Below are 23,947 nucleotides of genomic sequence, written 5' to 3' on the forward strand. Positions count from 1 at the left end.
TTGCCGTTCTGGACAGATTCCCAATTTCCAAAATCTGGTATGCGTATGCCTGAGTTGCTTCTTGGCCCTGTTTTTTGCTTCTTTTTGTTGATTGACCGTGAAGTCTAAAGTTCCAAATGACACGTCTACTGTCTACTTCTCTAGATTCAGTCTACTTCTCTAAATCCAGGATCTGCATATATAACGTGATTCCCATCTACTGCATTTGCTTGGCTGCTCAACTAGAGAACCGCAAGTTTATCTATGTTTAGAAAGTACTTAAATTTCAGTCGAGTAATCATCAAATCATTTGCTTATCTTGTTGGTACTACCTCTTCTAACGTACTAAATTTTTAGCTTGCTACTACCTCTTCTTCTATTACCTGTTCACTTGCTAATACATGTTCTACTTCTGTGCTATTTTTTTAGTGAAGACAGAGAATATGCGTGCTTGTAAGTCTCCAACTGTGCTATCTTGTCTTGGTTCGATCTCCCTGTTCTGGTGGATGCCAAGCCTTCAGCTGCAGGGTAAACTAGATCGTTGCATGTACTGAAGCCCTGCCATGACTCCGACCATGTCTCCGGCAAGGCGGAGACTACAATACCAGAGCACCACCCTACGTGACCTCTGCAATGACGAAAGGCGCAAACCAAAGGCCTCCTGGAGGGTGGAGGGCTCGCTGGAGATTTGTTGGTACGCTAGATACAGAAATGAAACTGAATATTTTTGCGTAAAAATAGTTGCAGCCTCTTGGACATGTAATTGTACTACCTACTCACGAGGAATCTCTTATTTTATGATTAGTACCACAATAACCTTTTAGAAGATCTGATTACTAGAAATATGGAATTTCCTAGAAGATATTTGGAAAGGAGAGTTCATGAAAACAAAAGTCAGTCCTTTTATTTTCTGAAAAGCTCTCTTCATTATTTTTCTCGTCTATTCTTACTGCTTGAGAATTGTTGCAGTCCGTACCATGCATCCATTGTTCCCTAATCAGAGTGTTCCTATGCTAAAAATTGTTATTTTGTCCTTTGCAGTATTTTTCTATGAGATTTATGCATTCTAAATAGTATTTTATTAGTTTTCTGGAAGGATGCAAAAGTCATACCGGGCTTCCTGTGTATAGTGAATGCTAAAGGATGCAATATTATTTGTACAGTCGGGAAGTGTCATTCTCTATGTTTACCAACTGGACTCACCCTCTTGAGAGATCTAACCCTTGTCACCGTAAGGAAAAAAGCAAAGAGTATTATGAGGCCATAAAGTTTGAATTCAGAGAAGCATATGCTAAAGAACACCAGAATTAGTCTTCATGAACCATTATCGCCTTGTTGATGATGCTTCACATGTAAGTTTTTGGTCCATTGAGACAAGGTCTTTTAATTATTCAGAAGCGATGTCAAATGGTACGTACCACTGTTTATTTAAAAAAAAACAATATTAAGTTGAGAACGTATTATTGCATTTCCATTTGGGAAAAGGAGAGGAGAAAATGATGGATTGGAGCTTTGGCGGAACATTATTACTGTCTTGAAAATTCATGGCAATAAGGCCAATGGTTGAACATATAAATCTTTTTGAATACATTCTTTTGTATCTCTCAATCAGTACTACATTGTCGATTTTATAATTAGAGGACCAGAGGGCAAAATCCAATGCAAGGCCCTACACATACCTGCCCATCTAGCGCATGGATGTGATTTGAGCAATTTTAGGCCATTAAGCATCATCTTCGTGCAGTCCCTACCCAAAAGGAGCAACTATATTTTGTTTTCTCGAATGTGATATAGTGATATGTATTCACATATTGACAGGTGCATTGATGTATTTGTATATATCTAATTCAAAAACCACAAAATTAATCTAGAATAAGTTAATTTTGTGTTTATAATCGTGCATCCATCTCGGAAATTACTTTTCCATTCACGATGAATGAGTCTTCCATTGGGAAAGGCAGAGTCTCATTCTTAAGCCTCGCGGGAGGGTGTAGGCATTTTTCTCTCCCGTTGCAACGCATGGGCCTTTTTGTCCGTGTGACAATCTTTATAGAAGCTATAAAGATTTTTTCTTAAAATTTGATACTATACAATCAAATTAGATTTCATCGTAAATTTTAATCTCTCGCGAGACACAGGAATTGAAGATTTCCTCTCGAGAACAGGGAGGGGAGAGGATGACGATGAGATGTATTTATCTACCATTTTAAGACCATGAAATATCATATGTGCATAGTCTATTCCTCATCTTATATTACATTTTTCTTGATACACACATTTTGTTATCCCGTGGCAATGCACGGGTACTATACTGGTAGTACTACTAGCAGAGTTGATGGGTTGACGAGTGCGACCATACTAGTGAGCTGATCAGCTCATTGCTTCGTAGCCGGCACCGCCGGTGCATGGGCCCAACCAAATCTGAGCAGCGGTCATGCAAGGAAATCTTCAGGGTGCCACGCAAGTTCCTGCGTGACCGTGATCGCCAGGGCCGCTCGGTTCTGGCTTCTAGTAGAACGATAATACCCTCTCCATTCTTAGATATTTTATTTTTAAAAGTTTTATTAAAAGACTATATACGGATATATATAGATATATTTTAAAATGCAAATTTACTCATTTTACTTCGTATGTAGCCCTTTAATAAAAAAATTTAAAATTATATTTGAAAACGAAGGGAGTAATCAGCTGTAGCATGGCTACGCGCCGCGTCAAGCTAACCGGTCTGTATGTGCTTAACTCCAACCACAGTCCACACATGGACGCCTGGCTTTCCTCTCCTTCACTGCGCTGGATGATGGCGATCCGAGGTCTTCGGATGCTGCTGGGGGACGCCTCTCCGTCGAACATCGCCGGCACCGCGGCGGCAGTGACGCTGCTGTGGTTAGCCGCCTGGGTTATTGAGTGGGCCTGATGGACGCCTCGACGGCTGGGCCGGGCTCTACGGGCCCAGGGCCTCCGTGGCACCCGGCACCGCCTCTTCACCGGCGACGTGCCGGAGAAGGCCCGGCTCAGCAGAGAGGCCCGATTGCAGCCCATGCCGCGCGGCTCCCACGACATCACCCCTCGTGTGCAGCCCATGTTCTGCAACAAGGAGCACGGTAAGTTCTTCCGGAAAATCCTATTTGCCGCTTTGTGCGAGGCAGTGTCGAGGCTTCACACAGAGCTGGCGGGATATCGGGCTGGCTCAGGTAGCGAGGGTGCAGTGCCCGGTTTTGGAAACCTTCTAGAGGTTCCAACCGGCTTTGGGAAACTTCTAGAAGGTTCCTGAACCGTTTTTTTTCTTTTTCATTTTCTGTTTTTCTTTTTGTTTTTTTCGTTTCTGTTTTAAAATTGTTCTGGAATTAAAAAAATGTTCTAGAATTTGAAAAAATGTTCAAGATTTTGAAAAAATGTTTCGGAATTTGTAACAATGTTCGGAATTTTGAAAAAATGTTTCGGAATTTGAAACTTGTTTTCAGAAATTAAAAAATGTTCCAGAATTTAAAAAATGTTCTGGAATTTAAGAAATGTTCCGGAATTTTCAAAAATGTTTCTAAACTTGATTTTTTTTCATGAATTTGAAAATATGTTCCTAAATTTTAAAAAATGTTTTGGAATTCGAAAAAATGTTCTAGAATTTTGAAAAATGTTCTGGAATTTGAAAACATGTTCCGAAATTTGAAAACATGTTCTGGAATTTTTATCTAAATGTTTTGGGTTTTTCATAAAAATATTCTGAAATTTTACAAAATATTACGGAATTCGAAAACATGTAGAATTTTCGAAATCGTGAAAACCGTTTTGAAATATACAAATAAGTTTTGAAAACATAACATTTTTCAAGTTGTGAATAAATTTTATTATCTCTAATAGTTCAAAACAGCAGACGAAACTGCAGAAACGCGCGCGCGGCTCATAAAGCTCGTCAGACAGGGACGATTCTGGGGGGGGGGGGCTAGACCCCCCTAACAAATTGATTTTTCTACTATAATAGTGGTTGTTGTAGCTAATTTTTTTACTTCATATGAACTTTGTCCCCCTTCATGAACAAACTTGCCCCCCCTATGCTTGCATGTTGGCTTCGTCCCTGCCGTCAGGGACACGCCTCTGTGCGAAAGGGTAGCAACTTGACGCACAACGCGTCATATAGGAGCTCCCAGTTCTTCCATGGCGACTTCTTCATTTTTGTCTCAACTTGTTTTGAGACGCTTCCAGCTTTGTCTTTCTTCTGGGGAGTGGGGATGTGCTCTTAATAATCTCTGATGCACAGCATGTTTTTTCTTGTTCTTTTGAGAGGATAGGTACACATGTTCGGTATACAAATCAAAAGTTGAATGTGCGGGATATTTGTCGAACTGTGGGCATGTATCTTGCTAGACAGGAACATGCACTTCACTTGGTTTGGCCCAACGCCAAGGGTGATGATTCCTGACCCGGAATTGGTGAGAGAAATTCTGTCCAACAAGTTTGGACACTACGGGAAATAAAGGAGTAGCCGTTTTGGGTAGCTGCGAGCCGACGGAGTTGCAAGTCACCAAGGCGAGAAATGGGCAAAGCACCGAAGAATCCTCAATCCTGCATTTCACCATGACAAGATAAAGGTACCTGTTCAATGAAATTTTCTCGTGGCTATTTTTCATTTTAAATCGCAGCGCCATGGGTGATGTGGGATAATGCACTCTTTGTATTTTCATTAATTAAAGTAAAGTTATATACTCCTTTCGTTCCTAAATACTTGTCTTTTTAGAGATTTCACTATGAACTACATACAGATGTATATAGACATAACTTAGAATATAAATTCATTCATTTTGTTTTGTATGTAGTCCATAGTTGAATCTCTAAAAAGACAAATATTTAGGAACGGAGAGAGTACAGAACAAAAGAAAACATGACTCTTTGTATAGATCGATAAGTAATGTTTCATTTGCAGAGGATGTTGCCTGTTTCTTCTACCTGTTGTGAAGAAATGATTACACGATGGGAGAATTCCATGTCCACTGAAGGATCATCTGACATTGACGTCTGCCCTGAGTTCCAGAATCTTACTGGAGATGTCATCTCGAGAACAGCATTTGGTAGCAATTACGAGGAGGGGATGAAAATATTCCAGCTGCAACGGGAGTTGGGTGAACGCCTAATACAGGCTTTTCAGACACTTTTTATTCCAGGCTATTGGTAAGTTCTTTTCTTACACAAGGTCATATTATTTCAAGCAAATGAGTAGTGCAGTACATACATGGTCTCTGACATTTGAGTATTTGAAGAAAAATAGATATTTTAGGCACATGCAGTTTAACTGCTTAGAGGTGATTAGATGGAATTTGAAAGGAAAATACTAGACTTCTTTTAAAAGAATGAAGGAGTTTATTGACGAAAATAGTAGGCTAATCAAAGAAACTTTTGCCTTTTCGATGGTAAACTTAAACAGTAGCAATCAAGATTATCTTTCCTATGCTGACATGTCAAAATATTTGCAGGTTCTTACCAACAAAAAACAACAGAAGGATCAGAGCAATTGATCGTGATATCCGCATATTCTACATGGCATTATTGGGTAAAAAGAAAGAGCTATTAAAAACAATGAAGCTAGCAGCGATGATTTGCTGGGATTGCTGTTGGAGTCAAATACGAACAAGCAAATGGGAAGGAAAATCTTGGAATGAGTATTGAAGATATAACTGAGGAATGCAAGCTATTTTACTTCGCAGGTATGGAGACAACATCAGTCTTGCTCACATGGACACTTGTTCTCTTAAGCATGCACCTAGAGTAGGAAGGAGAATTATCTCTTGTGTATTGATCCTTCCTCACCCCTCTCTTATATACACATGAGTTGGTTACATGGTCCTATCTAGGTGGCACGCAGGCCAGGGCATGGTAGTAGTGGATGCTATATACATGGAGGGTAGTTACAACACGTAGTGGCACATCATGTGTTAACACTCCCCCTCAGCCGGAACTCCATGGGGATGGATGTTGAGGCTGGTACGAAACTCCTGGAATAGCTGTGATGGGAGCCCTTTCGTGAATACATCAGCATATTGGGAGCTTGAGGGGACATGTAGTATGCGAACTTCACCAAGGTTGACACGGTCACGCACGAAATGAAGATCTATTTCAATGTGCTTCGTGCGTTGATGTTGCACTGGGTTTGTAGCAATGTATGACGCGCTCACATTGTCACAATAGACCAACGTGGAACGTGTGGGAGGACGGTGTAGCTCATGGAGGAGTTGGCGGAGCCAGCATGATTCGGCAACACAGTTTGCAACGCTGCGATACTCCGCTTCCGCGCTGGAGCGAGAAACCGTGTTTTGCCGTTTAGATGACCAAGAGAGCAAGTTTTGTCCGAGGAAGACGCAGAACCCCGAAGTGGAACGACGGGGGCCCGGGCAGCCAACCCAATCTGCGTCCGTGTAGGCGAGGAGATCATGCGATGATGATTTGTAGAGTTGCAACCCGAAGTGAGTAGTGCCGCAAATGTACCATAGAATGCGTTTAACCAGCTGCATGTGAGAATCGCGCGGCGCATGCATGAAGAGACATGCTTGCTGAACGGCATAAGAGATGTCAGGGCGTGTTAGAGTTAGGTACTGGAGGGCACCGGCAAGGCTGCGGTAGAGGGTGGGGTTGTCGAGTAGTTGACCAACATGGGCGGAGGCTTTGGATTGTGTGTCGACAGGTGTTGAGACGGGTTTGCAATTGAGCATCTTAGCACGCTCAAGGATCTCTAGGGCATACTGTTGCTGGCAGAGAAAGAGGCCAGAGGAGTTGGGAGTGACGTTAATGACGAGAAAGTGGTGGAGCTCACCGAGATCAGTCATGGAGAACTCCCGTTTGAGGGAGTTGATGACATGGTGTAGAGCCTGTGGTGTGCTGGCGGTGAGGATGATATCATCGACATAAACCAATAGGTAAGCAATGGAGCTGCCGTGGTTAAGGATGAAAAGAGAGGAGTCAAATTTGGAAGAGTGAAACCCAAGAGAGAGCAAGAATGACCGAAAGCGATGAAACCAAGTGCGCGGGGCCTGCTTTAAGCCATAGAGAGACTTATGCAGAAGGTAGACGTGATCTGGTTTGGTTGGGTCGACAGAACCAGATGGTTGAGCGCAATATACCGTTTCCTTGAGACCTCCGTGGAGGAAGGCGTTTTTGACGTCGAGTTGGTGTATCGGCCACGAGCTGGATGTGGCGATGCTAAGCACAGCCCAAATGGTGGCCGGTTTGACAACCGGGCTGAACGTTTCGTCGTAGTCGACCCCTTCCTTTTGAGTGAAGCCACGAACCACCCATCGTGCCTTGTAGCGCACCAAGGAGCCGTCGGTGTGAAATTTATGACGGAATATCCACTTGCCAGTAACCACGTTGACACCTGCAGGTTTGGGAACCAAAGACCAAGTCGAGTTTTTGATTAAAGCATCATATTCATCACACATTGCGTGTTGCCAATGGGGGTCCTTGAGGGCCGAGCGGTAAGTGGGAGGAATGTGCGAGATGGTGCTGGTCGTGTGGGATAGAAAGAGTCGACGTGGTTGGCAAAAACCAGACTTAGCACGAGTGCGCATTTTATGTGAATTTTGCGGCGGTGGAACAGGCTGAGCGTTAGCAGGGAGACGTGGCGGACGAGGAGTGGATGGCGCAGGAAGCGAGGGAGATTGCGTGGGACCAGGGGCGGCAGAGGAAGGTCCGGGATCCGAGGTGGGTGCGATGGCAGAGGCGACAGGGGCGGACGGCTGGCGCGGGGACGGTGTGGGTTGGTTGGTGGCGGCAGATTCGGTCGGATGGGGGCGATCCGAGGTGAGTGGGGTCAGCGCAGATGGCGAGGGAGATTTGGTGGGTGGGCGCGCATCGGGAGGCGACCGAGGTGAAGGCGGGGCAAGTGCAGGCTGGCGGCCCGGGATTGGCTTGCATGGGGGTGTAGCACTGGTCAGGGGCGGGAAGGCCGGGTACGAGGTAGGTGGGATCGCATGAGATATTCGGGCGGGATTTTCTGTGGCAGGTGAGGGAGCAACCGAAGATGTGTTTGTGTGATCGTATGGAAAAACTTGCTCGTCGAAAACAACGTGACGTGAGACGATAACTCGACGGGAGGATAGGTCGTAGCATCGGTAGCCCTTGTGCTCGAGGGGGTAACCGAGGAAGACGCAACGGGCTGAACGGGGAGCGAGCTTGTGTGGCGACGTGGCGTAAAGATTTGGAAAGCATAAGCACCCAAACACACGAAGGTGATCATAGGTGGGGTGCACGCCGTGGAGGAGGAAGTATGGGGTGTGATCGTGAACAGCACGGGACGGTCGACGGTTGAGGAGATACGTGGCGGTGTGGAGGGCTTCGACCCAAAAGGGAGGGGGAAGATGAGCTTGGAGGAGAAGGCTTCGAACAATGTCATTTGTATTGCGAATGAGCCGCTCAGCTTTGCCATTTTGTGGCGAGGTGTGGGGGCAAGAGAAGCGGTAGGTGATGCCATTGGTGGAGAAGAACGAGCGTAGGGTGGAGTTGATGAACTCGCCACCATTGTCACATTGCAAGGCCTTGATGATCACGTTGTATTGGGTGCGTATGTAGGAGAAAGAGTGAAGAAGGGTGGTCGATGTGTCGGACTTGTTGCGGAGGGGAAATGACCAGGAGAAATGCGTAAAATCATCCAACACAATTAAGTAATATTGATAACCAGAGAAGCTTACGACGGGACTTGTCCATAGATCACAATGAAGGAGCTCAAAAGGAGCAAACGTGCGGCTATGAGAAGAAGGGAAGGGAGGGCGAGGTTGGCGGCCTAATTGGTATGCCTGGCACGGTGAGTGCATGGGTTTATTACAAGGAGAAAGAAAATCATGCGACGCTAAGGAGGAAATAACATGGGGGCTTGGGTGGCCGAGCCGACGATGCCACACGTCGGCAGTGGAGACGGTGGTGGAGAGGGCGGTGCGCCAAGCCTTATTGTTGCCGAAGAAGGGATAGAGGTCGCCGGAGCTAGCGGAGATCATGATGACCCTCCTGGTGCGAAGATCCTTCACAAGAAAACCAAAGGGATAAAATTCAATGGAGCACGAATTATCTTTGGTGAATTGCCGAACAGAGATGAGGCTAGTAACAATATGGGGGGAAAAGAGAACATCTTTAAGGTGGAAGTTGTGGGGCGGAAGGGTGGTGGAGCCAGAGGTATGGATGGGTAAGTGTGTGCCATTGCCAACAACAATGCTAGAGGAATGATGCTTTAAAGAAGAGCTCGAGAGGTCGATGTTACCAGGGTTGCCGGTGACGTGGGACGAAGCGCCGCTGTCGAGGTACCATTCGTGCGGTGCGGATTGGCCGTTGGAGAAGTTGTTGGCGCTGTAGGCAGCTTGCAGCATGGCGAGATGATCCCACGACGGCTGCTGCGGGAAAGGTGGTGCGGTGTAGCCGGGCACGCGCATCGGATACGCGTGGGCGTGGGAGCCGGGAGCAGGACCGAGCACGCCGGCAGAGTTTGGAGGAACCCAGCCAGGGCGCGGGTTGGGAATGGCCATGCCATATGGAGCGAAGAACCCCATGTAGGGGTTGTAGGGCCTCGGAGGAGGAGCGCCGCGGCCCCCCTGATCGCCGCGTCCACGGCCACAGCCGCGGCAGCGCCCGCGCCCACGTCCACCCGAGTCGGCGCCGTCCTGACGATTGTCGGAGCCACGCCCCGGTTGAGAATCAGAGCCGTGATCGTTGGGGCGGAAGCCGGAGGAGCCGCCGGAGGTTGGAGTGGGACCGGAGGGAGCACCGCTCCCGGTGACGGCGAGGACGGTGACGGGTTCGTCGGCGACGCATTGGGCGAGGTTCTCCTCGGCGAGCTTCAGGCGTGAGAAGACCGTCTCGAAGGGGGGAGAGGAACGGTGTCCCCGAGGACGACGCGGGTAGTGTCGAGGTGCTTGTCGATGCCGTGAAGAAATTGAGTGGAGAGATCCACCTCAGTGATAGCATGATCGATGCCAGCCAGCCCGGTGGTGAGAAGCTTCATGCGACGGGCGTACTCGGCGACGGAGAGGTCGCCCTGCCGGAGATTGCGGTACTGCCGGTTGAGCATCATGTATCGGGCGGCGCAGTTGGCCAGGAAGTAGTCACGGATGCGATGCCAGAGATCGAAGGTGGTGGTAGCCCCGACGACGTGGTCGACGAGGTTGTCGGCGAGTGTGGCATAGATCCAGAGGACGATGTGGGCGTCGAGCTCGCGCTGTTGGGGGGTGGCGGTGGCGGGTAGGGGCTGTTCGATGAACTGGGCGACACCTTAGCGGATGAGGACGAGCAGGAAGAACGACTTCCATTTGTGGTAATTATGGTCATCGGGGTTGAGGAGGAACTTGATGTGGTTTTGAATGTTGTCGAGGAAGATGGGATGACGCGGAGCCGGCGGTAAGGAGGACGACATGGAGGCGGGGGGAGATGAGAAGAGGGGCGCAAAGTGGGAGGGTGGTGAGGCGCCGCTGTGAGCCGAGGGAGCGGTGCCGAAGATGAAGGGGGAGGCGGCGGCGGCAGTGATGCCGTCGCTGGTGGCCGAACTGGAGGAGAGCGCCGGCGAGGGGCAGAGCTGGTGCCCTCGGAGGCGGCAGCGGCGGGATCGGCCATTGGAGTGGAATCTGATACCAAGTAGGAAGGAGAATTATCTCTTGTGTATTGATCCTTCCTCACCCCTCTCTTATATACACATGAGTTGGTTACATGGCCCTATCTAGGTGGCACACAGACCAGGGCATGGTAGTAGTGGATGCTATGTTAAAGCCGTAGATCAACTAGGCATAGATCGATCCGGAGTTACCATGTACTCACCTAATCCCGAGCCCGATGAACTCCCTGCTCCGGCCATCGGTGCCGGTGTAGTCGTCGGTGGCGTGAGGGAGGAGGTGTGGTCGTGGGTGATGCTTCCCGTGAGCACCGCGCTAACCCTAGATTGGAAGGGGATTTAGGTGGGGAGTCTGGCGGCACGGTGAACCTCGTACCGTGCGCCCCGGCCCCCACCACTTTATTTATAGCGCAGGTCACAGGGGCCCACCAACCATAACGGGTTGGGCGCCCCCGATCAGGGCGCATAGATCAAGGGCCCGGTGGGCCGTTGGGCCCACGCGGAAGAGATCAACCTAACATTCTCCCCCTTGATCTCAACTTTCACTTTGACTTTATACTTTTATTTGTTCCATCACATATAGGCTTGTAGAGCATGTCTCATCGTCACAGCTTAATTGCCGATAGAATCATACAGCCAAAACACACCTTTTGTTTTGAAACAAATTCATTTACTTCTGGGCCTCTTATTATCCAGGAATCATAGGCTTTCCATCAAACCCATGCCGGCTAAGTGTTCCTTGAACACAATGGGTGGTAAGCCTTTCGTTAGCGGATCCGCAAGCATATACTTCGTACTTATATGCTCGAGACTTATAGTTTGATCCTGGATTTTATCTTTCACAACATAATACTTTATATCTATTGTCTTGGCAGCATTGCTGGACTTGTTGTTGTGAGCGTAGAATACTACGGGCTGGTTGTCGCAGTATATCTTTAGTGGTTTGTGGATACAATCTACCACTTTCAAGTCGGGTATAAATTTATTTAGCCATATCACCTGCCCGGTGGCTTCAAAACATGCTATGAACTCTGCTTGCATCATAGACGATGCAACTATGGTCTGTTTAGAGCTTTTCCATGAAATAGCTCCCCTTGCGAGAGTGAACACGTACCCAGACGTGGATTTTCTATCATCTCTATCTCCCGCAAAATCGGTGTCTGAGTACCCTTTTATCTCGAGGGAATCAGATCGCCTATATGTCAGCATGATTTCCTTTGTGCCTTGCACATAACGCAAAGCTTTCTTTGCCATCTTCCAGTGCTCTTGGCCTGGATTTGCTTGATATCTACCGAGTACTCTGGTGATAAAAGCTAAGACAGGGCGTGTGCACACTTGTGCGTACTGTAAACTTCCAACAGCCGAAGTATACGGTACTGTTTTCATTTCATTGAGCTCATACTGATTCTTGGGACATTGATATTTCCCAAAACTATCGCCCTTGACTAGGGAGCAGGTGTGGCTTTGCTCTTATGCATATTGTACTTTTGGAGAACTTTCTCTAAATATGCTTTCTGTGAGAGTCCTAAGACTCCATTCTTCCTGTCTCGGTGAATTTCAATGCCCAAAACATATGAAGCTTCACCAAGGTCTTTCATGTCGAAGTGTGAGGATAAAAACTTCTTTGTCTCTTGTAGTAGACCAATACCATTGCTTGCAAGCAAGATATAATCCACATACAAGATTAGGAAAATATATTTCCCATGTTTAAACTTAGCATAAATGCAATTATCCTCAACATTTTCTTGGAATCCAAATCTTTTAATGGTATCATTGAACTTGATGTACCACTGTCTAGAGGCTTGCCTTAGCCCATAAATGGATTTCTTTAGACGGCAACCTAGATCTTCCTTGCCTTCCATGATAAAACCCTTGGGTTGTTTCATGTGTACATCTTCTTCTAAATCACCGTTTAGAAACGCCGTCTTTACATCCATTTGATGCAGCTCTAAATCAAAATGAGCAACTAGTGCCATTATGATTCTGAAGGAATCCTTACAAGAGACCGGAGAAAAGGTCTCATTGTAATCTATCCCTTCTCTTTGTGTAAATCCTTTTGCCACAAGTCGGGCTTTATACTTGTCTACATTCCCATTAGAGTCATACTTTGTTTTGTAGACCCATTTGCAGCCTACTGTCTTTGCTCCTTTAGGAATAATCTCTAAGTCCCAAACATGATTGGAACTCATCGATTTCATCTCATCTTCCATTGCCTCTATCCATTTTGATGAGTGAGGGCTTTTAATGGCCTCCTCATATGTGGTGGGATCACCTTCCATGTGGGCCATTTCTGTATTGTATACTTTATAATCAGTAGAAATAGCGGGTCTTCTTGTTCTATTAGACCTTCTAAGTGCCTCATTGTCGGGCACACTTTCTACTATTTCTTGCTGCACTTCCAATTCATGATCAACAACGGGTTCAGTCGGCTCCTGAAGGACAGGTTCCGGGTCTTCTCCCGCAGTTGTCATGGTTGGAGTTACAGCGGGTAGTGAGAAAAATGGCTCTTGAATCATCGGAATGGGTGCATGCACCCTTTTCTCCTCAAGATCAATTTTCCGAACTACCCGGCTCCCCCCTCATCATCTCGTCCTCTAAGAAGACATCATGTCTCGTTTCCACAAACTTTGTGTATCTGTCTGGACAGTAGAAACGAAAACCTTTTGACCTATCAGGGTAGCCAATGAAATGGCAACTCACTGTCTTCGGGTCTAACTTTCCAAGATTTGGATTAAACATTTTGGCCTCAGCAGGGCATCCCCACACTCTTAAGTGTTGTAGGGATGGCACTCTTCGTGTCCAGAGCTCGTGCGGTGTTTTGGGCACCGACTTGCTTGGAACTCTGTTGAGAATGTGAATGGCGGTTTTGTTGGAAATATGCACTAGAGGCAATAATAAAATGGTTACTATCATATTTCCTTGTTCATGATAATCGTCTATTGTTCATGCTATAATTGTATTAACAGGAAACAGTAATACATGTGTGAATAAATAGATCACAAGATGTCCCTAGCAAGCCTCTAGTTGGCTAGCTCGTTAGTCAATAGATGATCATGGTTTCCTGATCATGGGCATTAGATGTCATTGATAACGGGATCACATCATTGGGAGAATGATGTGATGGACAAGACCCAATCCCAAGCATAGCACTAGATCGTATTGTTCGTATGCTAAAGCTTTTCTAAATGTCAAGTATCGTTTCCTTCAACCGTGAGATTGTGCAACTCCCGGATACCGTAGGAGTGCTTTGGGTGTATCAAACGTCACAACGTAACTGGGTGACTATAAAGGTGCACTACGGGTACCTCCGAAAGTGTTTGTTGGGTTGGTACGAATCGAGATCGGGATTTGTCACTCCATGTAACGGAGAGGTATCTCTGGGCCCACTCGGTAGAACATCATCATGAGCTCAATGTGACTAAGGAGTTAGTCACACGTGACGTGCTACGAAACGAGTAAAGAGACTTACCGGTAACGATATTGAACAAGGTATTGGTATACCGGCGATCGAATCTCGGGCAAGTTCTATACCGACAGACAAAGGGAATCGTATACGGGATTGATTGAATCCTTGACATCGTGGTTCATCCGATGAGATCATCGTGGAGCAAGTGGGAGCCACCAAGGGTATCCAGACCCCGCTGATGGTTATTGGCCAGAGAGGTGTCTCGGTCATGTCTGCCTGTCTCCCGAACCCGTAGGGTCTACACACTTAAAGTTCGATGACGCTAGGGTTATAGGGAATTGTTATACGAGGTTACCGAAAGTTGTTCGGAGTCCCGGATGAGATCCCGGACATCACGAGGAGCTCCGGAATGGTCCGGAGGTAAAGATTGATATATAGGACGGATGGTTTCGGATACCGGATGTGTTTCGGGCATCACCGGTAACGTACCGGGACCACCGGGACAACCGGAGGTGGCCCCGGGGGACCACCGAAGGGGGGCAACGACCCCGGGAGGTAAGGTGGGGAAGTGGGGGTGGGAACAAGCCCCTAGGTGGGCTGGTGCGCCTCCCCACTCAGCCCAATGCGCAGGGGAGAGAAAGGGGGGGGGCAAACCCTAAGCCAGGTGGGCCTAAGGCCCACGAGGTGGTGCGCCACCCCCTCCTCCCCCCTCTGGCTGCCGCACCTCCCATCTGGGGGGGCTGCCGCACCACCTAGGGTGGGAACCCTAGGGGTGGCACCCCCTCTCCCCTCCCCCTATATATAGTGGGCACTTTTGTCCATTGGGGATCAGACTTTTGCCTCTCCCTCGGCGCAGCCCTGCCCTTCTTCCTCCTCCTCTCTGCCGGTGCTTGGCGAAGCCCTGCCGGGAGACCTCGTCTCTCCATCGACACCACGCCGTCGTGCTGCTGGAGTTCTTCCCTAACCTCTCCCTCCTCCTTGCTGGATCAAGGTGCGGGAGACGTCACCGGGCTGCACGTGTGTTGAACGCGGAAGTGCCGTAGTTCGGCACTAGATCGGAATCGCTGCGAGTACGACTACATCAACCGCGTTCTAGCAACGCTTCCTCTTAGAAATCTTCAAAGGTATGAATATGATCTTACCCCTCTCTCGTTGCTGGTCTCTCCATAGGAAGATCTGAATATGCATAGGAAAATTTTGAATTTATGCTTCGTTACCCAACAGTGGCATCCGAGCTAGGTTTTCTATGCGTAGATTCTATGCACGAGTAGAACACAAAAGTTGTGGGCGTTGATTTGTCAATTTGCTTGCCGCTACTAGTCTTATTCTTTTCCGGCGGTATTGTGGGATGAAGCGGCCCGGACCGACTTTACACGTACGCTTACGTGAGACTGGTTCCACCGACAGACATGCACACCGTGCATAAAGGTGGCTAGCGGGTGTCTGTCTCTCCTACTCTAGTCGGATTGGATTTGATGAAAAGGGTCCTTATGAAGGGTAAATATCTTTGGCATATCATCGTTGTGGCTGCCACGTAGGTAAGAAGGCGTTCTTGCTAGAAACCCAAATCAGCCACGTAAAACTTGCAACAACAATTAGAGGACGTCTAACTTGTTTTTGCAGGGTTTGACATGTGATGTGATATGGCCAAAGTTGTGATGTTGCATGTATGATGTATGAGATGATCATGTTATTGTAATAGGTTTCACGACTTGCATGTCGATGAGTATGAAAACCGGCAGGCGCCATAGGAGTTGTCTTAATTTATTGTATGAGATGCAACGCCATGTGCTTACTACTTTTACTTCATTGCTAACGGTTAGCTATAGTAGTAGTGATAGTAGTAGTTGGCGTGACGACTTCACGGAGACACGATGATGGAGATCATGATGATGGAGATCATGGTGTCACGCCGGTGACGATGATGATCATGCGATGCCTGAAGATGGAGATCGAAAGAGCAAAGATGATAATGGCCATATCATGTCACTATATGATTGCATTGTGATGTTTATCATGTTTTTCATCTTATTGCTTAGAACGACGGTAGCATAATAAGATGATCCCTCTTAAAATTTCGAGAACATATTCCCCTAAGTGTGCACCGTTGCGAAGGTTCGTTGTCTCGAAGCACCACGTGATGATCGGGTGTGATAGATTCTAACGTTCGCATACAACGGGTGTAAGCCAGATTTACACACGCGAAACACCTAGGTTGACTCAACGAGCTTAGCATGTACAGACATGACCTCGAATACAAGAGACCGAAAGGTCGAACATGAGTCGTATGGTTGAATAGGATCAGCATGGAGTTGCTCACCATGGTGACTAGTCCGTCTCACGTGATGATCGGACACGGGTTAGTCAACATGGATCATGTAACACTTAGATGACTAGAGGGATGTCGATTTAAGTGGAAGTTCATACTTAATTTGATTAAATGAACTTAATTGTCATGAACTTAGTCTAAAAGTTGTCTTTATAAATATTGTAGATGGCCAACGTCAACCTCAATTTCAACGCATTCCTAGAGAAAAACAAGCTGAAAGATGATGGTAGCAACTATGCGGACTGGGTTCACAAATTGAAGCTCATCCTTGAAGCAACTAAAAAGGCTTATGTCCTTGATGCGCCGCTAGGTGACCCTCCCGCTCCCGCAGCAGCCCAGGACATTCTGAACGTCTGGCAAACACGGAGTGATGACTACTCTCTGGTTAGGTGTGGCATGTTATAGAGTTTAGAAACGGGGCTCCAAAGGCGTTTTGAGCAACACGGGGCATATGAGATGTTCCAGGAGCTGAAGCTAGTTTTTCAAGCTCATGCCGTGTCGAGAGATATGAAGTCTCCGACAAGTTCTTTAGCTGTAAGATGGAGGAGAACAGTTCTGTCAGTGAGCACATACTCAAAATGTCTGGGTTACACGGTCGTCTGACTTCACTTGGAGTCGAACTTCCGGATGATGCTATAATTGACAGAATCTTCCAGTCTCTCCCACCAAGCTACAAAGGCTTTGTGCTTAACTACAACATGCAATGGATGGAGAAGACCATTCCGAGTTGTACTCGATGCTCAAGTCTGCAGAAGTAGAAATCAAGAAAGAGCATCAAGTGTTGATGGTCACCAAGACCACTAGTTTCAAGAAAGGCAAGGGTAAGAAGAACTTCAAGAAAGACGGCAAAGTTGTTGCCGCACCCGGTAAGCCAGATGCCGGGAAGAAGAAAAAGAACGGACCCCAGCCTGAGACTGAGTGCTTCTATTCCAAGGGAAAGGGTCACTGGAAGCGGAACTGCCCCAAATACTTAGCGGACAAGAAGGCCGACAACGTTAAAGGTATATGTGATATACATGTTATTGATGTGTACCTTACCAGCGCTCGTAGTTGTTGGAGAACGTCGCATGGGAAACAAAAATTTTCCTACGCGCACGAAGACCTATCATGGTGATGTCCATCTATGAGAGGGGATGAGTGATCTACGTACCCTTGTAGATCATACAGCAGAAGCGTTAGTGAACGCGGTTGATGTAGTGGAACGTCCTCACGTCCCTCGATCCGCCCCGCGAACAATCCCGCGATCAGTCCCACGATCTAGTACCGAACGCACGGCACCTCCGCGTTCAGCACACGTACAGCTCGACGATGATCTCGGCCTTCTTGATCCAGCAAGAGAGACGGAGAGGTAGAAGAGTTCTCCGGCAGCGTGACGGCGCTCCGGAGGTTGGTGATGACCTTGTCTCAGCAGGGCTCCGCCCGAGCTCCGCAGAAACGCGATCTAGAGGAAAAACCGTGGAGGTATGTGGTCGGGCCGCCGTGGAAAAGTCGTCTCAAATCAGCCCCAATACCTCCGTATATATAGGCGGGAGGGAGGGGACCTTGCCTTGTGGCTCAAGGAGACCCAAGGGGGTCGGCCGAGTCCAAGGGGGGAAGGCTCCCCCCCAAACCGAGTTGGACTTGGTTTGGTGGGTGGGAGTCCTTCCCTTCCTTCCCACCTCCCTTTTTTTTCTTTATCTTTGATTTTCCTTTGTATGGCGCATAGGGCCCTTTTGGGCTGTCCCACCAGCCCACTAAGGGCTGGTGCGCCACCCTCATGGCCTATGGGCTTCCCCGGGGTAGGTTGCCCCCCCGGTGAACTCCCGGAACCTATTCGTCATTCCCGGTACATTCCCGGTAACTCCGAAAACCTTCCGGTAATCAAATGAGGTCATCCTATATATCAATCTTCGTTTCCGGACCATTCCGGAAACCCTCGTGACGTCCGTGATCTCATCTGGGACTCCGAACAACATTCAGTAACCAACCATATAACTCAAATACGCATAAAACAACGTCGAACCTTAAGTGTGCAGACCCTGCGGGTTCGAGAACTATGTAGACATGACCCGAGAGACTCCTCGGTCAATATCCAATAGCGGGACCTGGATGCCCATATAGGATCCTACATATTCTACGAAGATCTTATCGTTTGAACCTCAGTGCCAAGGATTCATATAATCCCGTATGTCATTCCCTTTGTCCTTCGGTATGTTACTTGCCCGAGATTCGATCGTCAGTATCCGCATACCTATTTCAATCTCGTTTACCGGCAAGTCTCTTTACTCGTTCCGTAATACAAGATCCCGCAACTTACATTAAGTTACATTGCTTGCAAGGCTTCTGTGTGATGTTGTATTACCGAGTGGGCCCCGAGATACCTCTCCGTCACACGGAGTGACAAATCCCAGTCTCGATCCATATTAACTCAACGAACACCTTCGGAGATACCTGTAGAGCATCTTCCCAATTACGTTGCGACGTTTGATACACACAAAGCATTTCTCCGGTATCCGTGAGTTATATGATCTCATGGTCATAGGAACAAATACTTGACACGCAGAAAACAGTAGTAACAAAATAACACGATCAACATGCTACGTCTATTAGTTTGGGTCTAGTCCATCACATGATTCTCCTAATGATGTGATCCCGTTATCAAGTGACAACACTTGCCTATGGCCAGGAAACCTTGACCATCTTTGATCAACGAGCTAGTCAACTAGAGGCTTACTAGGGACAGTGTTTTGTCTATGTATCCACACAAGTATTGTGTTTCCAATCAATACAATTATAGCATGGATAATAAACAATTATCATGAACTAAGAAATATAATAATAACTAATTTATTATTTCCTCTAGGGCATATTTCCAACAGTCTCCCACTTGCACTAGAGTCAATAATCTAGTACACATCACCATGTGATTCCAACACCCATATGGTTATGCGGTCTGATCACGTCTTGCTCGTGAGAGAGGTTTTAGTCAATGGTTCTGAAACTTTCAGATCCGTGCGTTCTTTACAAATCTTTATGTCATCTTATAGATGCTGCTACTACGTGCTATTCGAAAAAACTCCAAATATCTACTCTACTATACGAATCCGTTTCACTACTCATAGTTATTCGGATTAGTGTCAAAGCTTGCATTGACGTAACCCTTTACGACAAACTATTTAACCACCTCCATAATCGAGAAAAAATTCCTTAGTCCATTAGTTACTAAGGATAAATTTCGACCGCTGCTAGTGATTCAATCATGGATCACTCTCTGTACCTCTCAACATACTTTGAGTCAAGGCACACATCAGGTGCGGCACACAACATGGCATACTTTAGATTCTACGGCGAAGGCATAGAAGACGACCTTCGTCTATTCTCTTTATTCTGCCGTGGTCGGGTTTTGAGTCTTACTCAAATTCACACCTCACAACGCAACCAAGAACTCCTTCTTTGCTGATCTATTTTGAACTCTTTCAAAAACTTGTCAAGGCATGCATCTTGTTGAAACTTTTATTAAGCGCTTTCGATCTATCTCCATAGATCTTTGATGCTCAACGTTCAAGCAGCGTAATCCAGTTACTCCTTTAAAAACTTCTTTCAAACAACCTTGTATGCTTTACAGAAATTCTACATTACTTCTGATCCACAATATGTCAGCCACATATACCTATCAGAAATTCTATAGTGCTCCCACTCACTTCTTTGGAAATACAAGTTTCTCATAAACCTTGTACACACCCAAAATCTTTGATCATCTCATCAAAGTGCTTATTCCAACTCCGAGATGCTTGCACCAGTCCATTGAAGGATCGCTGGAGTTTGCATACTTGTTAGTATCCTTAGGATCGACAAAACCTCATGGTTGTATCTCATACAATGTTTGCTCAAGGAAACCGTCGAGGAAACAATGTTTTGACATCCTACGTGCAATATTTCATAAATAATGCAGCAACTACTAACATAATTCCAACAGACCTTTAGCATCGCTATGAGTGAGAAAGTCTCATCATAGTCAACTGTTTGATCTTGTCGAAAACATCTTTGCGACAAGTCGAGCTTTTCTTAATAGTGACTTATCACCATCATCGTCTGTCTTCCTTTTAAAGATCCATTTTACTCAATAAACCTATGACCATCAAGTAATTCCTCCAAAGTCTACACTTTGTTTTCATACATGGATCCTCTCTCGGATTTCATGGCTTCCAGCCATTTGTCGGAATCTGGGCCCACCATTGCTTTCTCCATAACTCGTAGGTTCACTGTTGCTCAACAACATGACCTCCAAGACAGGGTTACCGTACCACTCTGTAGTAGTATGCGACCTTGTCAACCTACGAGGCTTGTAGTAACTTGATCAGATGCTTGATGATCACCATCATCAGCTTCCACTTCAATTGGTGTAGGCGCCACAGGAACAACTTCCTGCGCCCTGCTACACACTGGTTGAAGTGATAGTTCAATAAACTCATCAAGTTCTACTACCCTCCCACTCAATTCTTTCGAGAGAAACCTTTCCTCGAGAAAGGATCCGTTTCTAGAAACAAACACTTTGCTTTCGGATCTGAGATAGGAGATGTACCCAACTGTTTTGGATATCCTATGAAGATGCATTTATCCGCTTTGGGTTCGAGCTTATCAGACTGAAACTTTTTCACATAAGTGCCGTAGCCCCAAACTTTCAAGAAACGACAATTTAGATTTCTCTAAACCTTAGTCTATACTGTGTCATCTCAACGGAAATACGCGGTGCCCTATTTAAAGTGAATGCGGTTGTCTCTAATGCATAACCCATAAACGATAGTGGTAATTCGATAAGAGACATCACATCATGCACCATACTAAATAGTGCGTGGCTATGATGTTGAGACACATCATCACACTATGATGTTCCAGGTGGCATGAACTGTGAAACAATTTCCACATTGTCTTAACTGTGTACCAAAAACTCGTAACTCAGATATTCATTTCTATGATCATATCGTGGACACTTCATCCTCTTGTTACGACGAACTTCACTCTGAAACGGATTTGAACTTTTCAATATTTCAGACTTGTGATTCATTAAGTAAATACTCCTGTATCTACTCAAGTCGTCAGTGAAGTAAGAACATAATGATATCCACTGCGTGCCTCAGCACTCATTGGACTGCATACATCAAAATGTATCACTTCCAACAAGTTACTTTCTTGTTTCAACTCAATGAAAACAAGGCCTTGCTCATGTGGTATGATTTGCATGTCACTAGTGATTCGAAATCAGGTGAGTACAAAGATCCATCAGCATGGAGCCTCTTCATGCAATTTATACTAACATGACTCAAGCGGCAGTGCCACAAGTAAGTGGTACTATCATCATTAACTCGTATCTTTTGGCACCAATATTATGAACATGTGTAACACTACAATCGAGATTCAATAAACCATTGAAGGTGATTATTCAAGCAAATAGAGTAACCATTATTCTCTTTGAATGAATAATCGTATTGCAATAAACATGATCCAGTCATGTTCATGCTTAACGCAAGCACCAAATAACAATTATTTAGGCTTAACACCAATCCCGATGGTAGAGGGAGTGTGCGACGTTTGATCATATCAACCTTGGAAACACTTCCAACACGTATCGTCACCTCGCCTTTAGCTAGTCTCCGTTTATGCCGTAGCTTTCATTTCGCGTTACTAATAACTTAGCAACCGAACTGGTATCCAATACCCTCGTGCTACTAGGAGTACTAGTAAAGTACACATCAACATTATGTATATCAAATATACTTCTCTCGACTTTTGCCAGCCTTCTTATATACCAAGTATCTAGAGTTGCTCCGCCTCAGTGACTGTTCCCCTCATTACAGAAGCACTTAGTCTCGGGTTTGGGTTTAGTCTTGGGTCTCTTCATTAGCGCAGCAACTGTTTTGCCGTTTCACGAAGTGTCCCTTCTAGCCCTCGCCTTTCTTGAAACTTAGTGGTTTTACTAACCATCAAGTATTGATGCTCCTTTTTGATTTCTACTTTCGCAGTATCAAAACATCACGAATCGCTCAAGGATCATTGTATCTATCCTTGATATGTTATAGTTCATCACGAAGCTCTCACAGCTTGGTGGCAGTGACTTTGGAGAACCATCACTTTCTCATCTGGAAGATTAACTCCCACTTGATTCAAGTGATTGTCGCACTCAGACAATCTGAGCACACGCTCAACGATTGAACTTTCCTCCTTTACTTTGTGGACAAAGAATCTTTTGGAGGTCTCGTACCTCTTAACAAGGGCACAAGCATGAAATCACAATTTCATCTCTTTGGAACATCACTTATGTTCCGTGAAGTTTTACAACGTTTTCGGCGCCTTGCTTCTAAGTCATTAAGTATCTTGCACTGAACTATCGTGTAGTCATCAGAAACGTGTATGTCGGATGTTCATAGCATCCACAGACGACGCTCGAGGTGCAGCACACTGAGTGGTGCATTAAGGACATAAGCCTTCTGCGTAGCAACGAGGACAATCCTCGGTTTTACAGACTCAGTCTGCAAAGGTTGCTACTATCAATTTTCAACTAAATTTTCTCTAGGAACATATAAAAACAGTAGAGCTATAGCGCAAGCTACATCGTAATTCGCAAAGACCATTAGACTATGTTCATGACAATTAGTTCAATTAATCATATTACTTAAGAACTCCCACTCAAAAAGTACATCTTTCTAGTCATTTGAGTGGTTCATGATCCACTTACACTAGCTCAAGTCCGATCATCACGTGAGTTGAGTATAGTTTCAGTGGTAAGCATCCCTATGCTAATCATATCATCTATATGATTCATGATCGACCTTTCGGTCTCATGTGTTCCGAGGCCATGTCTGCACATGCTAGGCTCGTCAAGCTTAACCCGAGTGTTCCGCGTGCGCAACTGTTTTGCACCCGTTGTATGTGAACGTTGAGTCTATCACACCCGATCATCACGTGGTGTCTCGAAACGACGAACTGTAGCAACGGTGCACAGTCGGGGAGAACACAATTTCGTCTTGAAATTTTAGTGAGAGATCACCTCATAATGCTACCGTCGTTCTAAGCAAAACAAGGTGCATTAAAAGGATTAACATCACATGCAATTCATAAGTGACATGATATGGCCATCATCACGTGCTTCTTGATCTCCATCACCAAAGCACCGACACGATCTTCTTGTCACCGGCGCCACACCATGATCTCCATCAACGTGTTGCCATCGGATTGTCGTGCTACTCATGCTATTACTACTAAAGCTACATCCTAGCGAAATAGTAAACGCATCTGCAAGCACAAACGTTAGTATAAAGACAACCCTATGGCTCCTGCCGGTTGCCGTACCATCGACGTGGAAGTCGATATTTTCTATTACAACATGATCATCTCATACATCCAATATATCACATCACATCGTTGGCCATATCACATCACAAGCATACCCTGCAAAAACAAGTTAGACGTCCTCTAATTTTGTTGTTGCATGTTTTACGTGGTGACCATGGGTATCTAGTAGGATCGCATCTTACTTACGCAAACACCACAACGGAGATATATGAGTTGCTATTTAACATCATCCAAGGACCTCCTCGGTCAAATCCGATTCAACTAAAGTTGGAGAAACCGACACTTGCCACTCATCTTTGAGCAACGGAGTTACTCGTAACGATGAAACCAGTCT

The 23,947-nt window shown here is 46.0% G+C and overlaps 1 pseudogene; it reads left to right on the top strand.

The window, feature by feature from the left end:
* Positions 1-2,776: 2,776 nt before the first annotated feature.
* The window catches only part of LOC123411488, a 64,646-nt pseudogene continuing 43,475 nt past the window's right edge, over positions 2,777-23,947 (top strand).

The sequence above is a fragment of the Hordeum vulgare genome, chromosome 7H (genome assembly GCF_904849725.1).
Source record: "Hordeum vulgare subsp. vulgare chromosome 7H, MorexV3_pseudomolecules_assembly, whole genome shotgun sequence".
NCBI classification, from domain to species: domain Eukaryota; kingdom Viridiplantae; phylum Streptophyta; class Magnoliopsida; order Poales; family Poaceae; genus Hordeum; species Hordeum vulgare.